The sequence below is a fragment of the Haemaphysalis longicornis genome, unplaced genomic scaffold, assembly GCF_048455015.1.
Source record: "Haemaphysalis longicornis isolate Haplotype H1 unplaced genomic scaffold, Haemaphysalis longicornis Haplotype H1 scaffold_60, whole genome shotgun sequence".
NCBI classification, from domain to species: Eukaryota; Metazoa; Arthropoda; class Arachnida; order Ixodida; family Ixodidae; genus Haemaphysalis; species Haemaphysalis longicornis.
The window spans coordinates 740,166-746,584 of record NW_027526408.1 but is presented as its reverse complement, the minus strand read 5'-3'; the positions used below and the strand labels follow the sequence as shown (position 1 = coordinate 746,584).

The window sequence follows — 6,419 nt, the reverse complement described above, 5'->3', positions numbered from 1 at the left end:
TTTCAGTCCTTACGGACTTTGAGCAGGAGGTACTGGTGATTGCGGAAGTCGACCTTGCATGCGCGAGAGTTTCCGTAACGGTAACTTATTTTTACCGTCGCTACATAACGATACAGCGGCTAGAATTTCTAGCGCCTGAGCGAGCTCCCTGCGCCGGCGAAATGTACGCTCGCGTCTCGATTCGATTACCGTAAAGTTCCCAGGGAACGCCCTCCACCGAAACATCGCCCACCTCCTCTTACGGGTGAAATATTCAATTTACTGAAAGACGCGCCCACCTCGTAAAATCGATGGCTTTAGCGCCGATGAGTGAACAAAACAAACCCGAATCATCTCTTCATGCATGTAGATGCGGTCACTTATTCGCCCTTTCCGCGCTTGACCTGGAAGTTCGCTCGAATTTTTTCTTGACATCTCCGCAGTTTTGGTTGGCGGTGCGGCCAGCTTTTCGTAGTTTTTCGCACCTGACCCGAAAGTTCGCCCATCTCGTATTTTTCACTTGATATCACTGTACTTCAATTTGGGTGGGCGTTCTTCCGGAACTTTACGGCACAGCAAATGCGCTGCGCTCGGCACTTCACGCAAGCAATCTTAGTTGATGTTGTTTACTACATTCTTGCTAAATGATGATCAGGAGCACGATAAATGACAATTTTTTTAAGAATGAGCGAGCAAAATCTCCGCCCCTACTCCAGCCGCCCACGCTTCCAATGGTTCAGATGCCTTTATGAACTAGCATAGCTCTTTTATGCTGTTAAAATCGTGTTGGGCAAGGTAATATAGGTAACTGTGGAATAATTACTATATATCTTACTCATTTCATATCGAAATATTTCGCGGAGGCGTGAATTCTTGTTAATGCAATACTTGGTCCTAATTGTTCCCACTAGATGGCGGCATCAACGTCATGTTTTCTATTTTTTAAGCTCTACAGCAGAAGTATACGGCTCTTTTGAAAGAAAATTATTGTATTGTGAGAGTTCAGTCTGAAACGTCCAATATTCAAGCTATTTCAAGCGTAAGCAAACAGCTCTGGGCCACTCTGGACAACAAACTTTTGTGTCATTTGCTTTGAGACAAATTCGCCAGATGTCGCTACTTGGCAGAGCCGGAATTCAGAAACCGCAGAGTGCAATCCTTTCGTTTGCAGCGGCAAACGGCTACTCTTGCTTCATTTAACACGGTAAATGGTAAAGCGCGCTAAGGACACTAGGCAACAGGTTCATTCAGAAGGCCGGTGCAGCAAACCACACTTTCCTGCGATCATGACTTGATGGGAACTAATGAAATGAAACTCTTTGGCAGGGGTTGTCGTTACCGGATGCGCATGCTCTTGCCCTTGTCGCGACTGGCGCAGAGAATCAGCTGCGACAGCGTTTGGGCTTGAACTGATTTATTCAGCCCGCGTGAGCACACTTGAGCGTGCGCCTCGTGATCACGAGCAGTTCCCGGCGTCGTCCAAGCGCTGCGTGCGGAGCTCCGCGTCCGTCGTCGGCGCGGCGCACCCTTGGCGCGCCGTTCGTTACCACCTCATAACTGAAACAACGTCGAGGCTACGCTCGAAACACAGACAGTGCAAAGAATCCTTTCGGATACAGCGTCCAAGAAAGCTAATGGAAAGAAAGCGGATGATGAGCGCTGAGCGATCACGCTGCAAGCGTCGTTGCTCCTGGGCTCACTGTATCCTTCCGCCGAGAACGGAGGAGCATCAAGCCCGGTTTGGCCCGGTGTGCAAGTGCTTTACACTCCGGTATAAAACAAATATGTGCGACTGTGTAAACGCACACACAAACAAAAGATGGTTTTTGTAGCTTTCTGATGTTTTTACGCTCGTAAAAAATTGATTAAATCAAGAGCGCACTAACACGTCACGATTAGTTCAAGAAATAGCCGTTGTGCTCCGATACCATCGACCCCCCAACAAACCCCATCTCAGGGGCCCTTTAAGGCCACAAATTGAAATACATTTAGAAGAATAAGGACGTGACAGGACCCGATAAATAATATTAACGATTGGAGTAAGGGGGTTATTCAATCTGTTCAGGACGCCATCGAAGAGATTGAACTTGAAGATGATCAGGACGTGGTTGATAGCCATCTTCTGAGTTTATGGAAGAAAAGAAAGAGATGGAGCAAAAGATCAGCCAGAATCTCCGAAAACAACTTGCTGCATTAAACAAACAAAAATCGAAGAGCATGCTTTAGAACTCACGAAGCAAAATTGGGGTAATATTTGTGATCAAATGGAAATGGAAATTAGCAGTGCCAGGACATGGCGGCTACTGCGACATGTATTAGATCCAGAGAAAACCAAGTCGTAGGCTCGACAGTAGCTTCAAAAGCTTGTTTATAAATATGAAGGTCCAACGAAGAAACTGTTAACGGAGGTTAGGGATCGATACCTCAGTTGTGCTGGAGTTGAGAGTCTCCCTGAGGACGCGGGCTCGGAAAACCCGGACTTGGACAGTCCCATCACGGTCGCGGAAGTGAGTTCTGAAATCAACCGCCTCAGAACCAAAACGGCTGCCGGGCCGAATAAAATCAGCAACAGGATGCTCAGGAATCTTACGACTGTTTCATTAGTAATCTAACAACGTATAGGCAAAAATGCTGGGACAAGGGAGAGATGCCGCAAGAGTGGAAATCTGCGAACTTGGTCTTGATTCCGAAGCCAGGAAAGAAGCTAAGCTTTGAGCACCTCCGACCAATTTCTATCACATCTTGTGTTGGAAAATTGATAGAGCACGTAATACAAACTAGACTGAATAGATTCATGGAAGATCAAAACCTGTACCCTGATACTATGATAGGCTTCAGACCACACCTGTCGGTATGCGATGTCATGCTTCAGCTGAAACAGCAGGTTATCCACAGAAAGACTGTTGATACTAGGGTAATTGTGGGCCTGGACGTCTCTAAAGCGTTTGATAATGTAAAACACGCAGCAATACTCGAGAACCTTAGCGTGCTAAACGTAGGCGTGAAGACGTATAACTACGTAAGGGATTTTCTCTCCAATCGGACTGCAACCATCAGCTTGGGAGGAGAGTCGCTCGAAAATATTAAATTGGGGAATAGAGGGACACCGCAAGGGTCCGTCCTCTCCCCGAACTTGTTTAATGTAGCGATGATCGGGCTTCCAGGGCGGCTGGACGAAATACCAAACCTGAATTACACCATATATGCGGACGACTTGACGCTGTGGGTGAACAGGGGTAGCGACGGCCAAATTGAAAGTACAGTTCAGAAGGCCATAGATACAATAGAAAAATATCTTGAGCCGATGGGGTTGAAATTCTCGGCAGAAAAATCAGTGGCTCTTTTTCTGCCATCTCCAAAGAGGAAAAGAAACAGTCCCTCTTCCAAGAGCTACGACATTGCTTTACGAGTGAATGGAAATGCCATTCCGACCGTGGACAGTATTAGAGTCCTAGGGCTGCGCATACAAACAAATGGCAAAAACACTGAAACTATCAGGAGACTTGAAGCGAGTACCAGCCAGACGTGCCGGTTACTTAAGCGGATTTCTTACAACCATATTGGAATGAGGGAAAGCCTGAACCAATCTCTTTAGATTAATTCAGGCTTTCGTCATAAGTTGTGTACTATTCGTTGCACGCTATCTCAAACTTTCTATTACAAAGAAAGATAAAATCGAAATAATACTCAGGAAAGGGATCAAAACCGCACTAGGTATTCCTCCGAACACCCCGACGGTAAAGCTTCAAAGACTAGGTGTATCAAACACTCTGGATGAGCTCATTGCAGCCGCCACGGTGTCTCAGCATCAAAGACTTTTGAGAAGCAAAACTGGAAGGAACATCATGGAGAACCTAGGATTCGAGCCGTATCAGTGTTCCAAGCAGACTGATATCGTACCTAGACCAATTAAGAATAGACTCATGATTATACCGCTGCCTAAAAACATGCACCCGGTATTTCACAAAGGCAGACGAAAAATAGGGCTATCGCCTTGCAGGCCAAGTTTGAAGGGAGGTCTGATGTGCTGTACACGGAAGCTGCCGAATATGACAATAACAAGACCGCACACACAGCGGTAGTAGTTCGTGAGAGTGGAGACCCAGTCTCGTGCTGCACTGTCAAAAACACATTTGCAACTGAGGCAGAAGTTGCTATTGCTCTAGCAATAGCACAAACCGGTACAAGGGTGGTTGTTATTGACTCTAAGGCAGCCATTAAGAATTATGATATGGGCAGGGTCTGTGCAGCCGCCAAAATTCGCAGAGAAGGTCAAGTATCAGCAGATCAAATTTCACTGATATGGTGCCCGGCCAACCAGGGTCTGCGGGGGAACGAGAAGGCGCATGCGACCGCCCGAGGCCTCACTTACCGGTCGATCGCATCTGACTCACCGCCTCCACGCGAGGAACCCCGTCCTTCACGTGACGAACTAAGGACATTCCAAGAAATAATTTCGCATTATAAGCTCGGTCGCAAGACCTATACAGCGGCGGATAAACAGCTCAGCAAAAAAGAGGAAGTTATGTGGAGAAATTTGCAAACCGGGGTGTTTCCGAAGCCTCAACTATACAGCAAATGGCATCCGGAAGTCTTTACTCCTAAGTGCACTCACTGCAATAGCATTGGGGACCTAGTCCACATGGTCTGGACATGCCCTTTCTATAACGACCCGAACAGAAATGTGGAATCCTGGGAGAACTTATTACTTAACCATAAAGCAGAAGAGCAACCCAAAGTTCCCGGTCTTTCCCTGACCACCGCCGAATCCGAACGGATTCCGGACGACGGTTAGGGGGTGAACGGGGTTTAGGCTAATGCCCTCTCCCTCGTCATTTTAGACGGGTGGAAATTAAAGTTAATTCTCTCTCTCACTTGATATCGCTGAAATTTGTCTGGGCATGCTTTCGGAAATTTACAGTAGTTAGTTTTTTCCTGATGATGGCCTTTCAGTGCTGTATTTTACGTATGTTTCATCGTATTCCAATGTGTTTTCCATTTAAAAGATAATAAGTGTGCTCTACATACGGTTAAATAAAATATTAGCAATATGCATAGTTTATTTCATAATTAAATATGTCCAAGAAATAAACATTCAGTTTATACGAACGCTATCCCGAATTTTTCTTCGTATTGTTTGTTTTTAGGAAATTTATGGCATTTACTTCCATTCTCAAATATCCATTCTCAAGCAAGCATAAATACAATTGTAAAAAACATGTAGGAGGTAAAGCAATTAGTAAAACTCTACACTTAATGGTACATCTGAGACTTTTGCCTTAGAATTCCCTTCAACACTTCTTTAACGTTTTTTTTATATCGTTAATGTTTTCACAACGTATTCAGCAAACAGATCCAATACATAGAGTAGTCGTCATGAAGCACCTCAGCTGCTTTGTGCCCATGAGGTAAATTAAAAACTTGCTCAAAACGGGCTCACATTCTTCACGCGCTGAAATTACGCCAGCTAAATTAGGAGAGCCACTGAGTGCTACGGTGCCATCGACCTAATCAAAACAAAGCACCCAATAAAGAACCTCAGACGTAGATGTTTGGGTCTCACAGAATAGCTTTTTTGATCGCGTAGCATTTTTTGCCGAGTACCCCCCATCAAGGACCGCGTAACATCCTGCATTTCCACAAAATGCCGATTGAGCGGAAGCAACACCTTAAATCGTTATAAGAGCAAAATGGCGATTATTGAAAGAACAGAATGCAAAAATAAACAACGATTAATAAAAATACGAATAATCATATTTTAATGAAGATGATCTCACAAAATCAAAAGTATGCATCTGGGACACCTCCTCCAAATTCCGAAGAGTAAACGAAAAGTCCGCAAAGAACACGCTCTACATACGAATAAAAATGGCGAAAATAAGCGAACCCTGTAATATCCTGCATTGCGAAGCAGATAAGAATTAAATGTAGATAATTGGCATAACAGAATATTAAAAAAAAGCTGTGTCTAGCGTTCCGTCCAGACGGAACGATATACAAGTGCTGAAGTTCCGTCCAGACGGAACGGAGCTCTGCGGGTTATGCTTCCGTCCAGACGGAATACAAATGAGAGCTTAGCGTTCCGTCCAGACGGAGCCGGGGTGAAATTTGTACAGTTCCGTCCAGACGTAAGCAAAACCGGCTGATTAGACGTTATTCTCACTCTTCAGATTTGGTATAGAGGGTGCACCTCCGACAATGACACTCTTGTACCGGGTTCGATTCCCCCTGGACATAGTTTTTTTTTTTGCACGGTTGTGCCAGCGTTTAATAATTACTAAACGCTGACACGAAGTTAGCTGTTAACAGCTAACTTCGAGAGCAGTCGTCTTGATTTTGCACTCAACCAGCCGCTCCACTACCGCTCACTAGAGCCAAGGCCGACGTATCCATCGCCAGAGTTCCGATCCTCTGTAGTTCGTAATGGTGATTACTAATTA

At 45.2% G+C, this 6,419-nt stretch overlaps 1 pseudogene; it reads left to right on the top strand.

Moving 5' to 3' along the window:
- Positions 1–3,127: 3,127 nt before the first annotated feature.
- On the top strand, positions 3,128–4,774 carry LOC144144089 (uncharacterized; annotated as a pseudogene).
- The last annotated feature ends 1,645 nt before the right edge of the window (positions 4,775–6,419 follow it).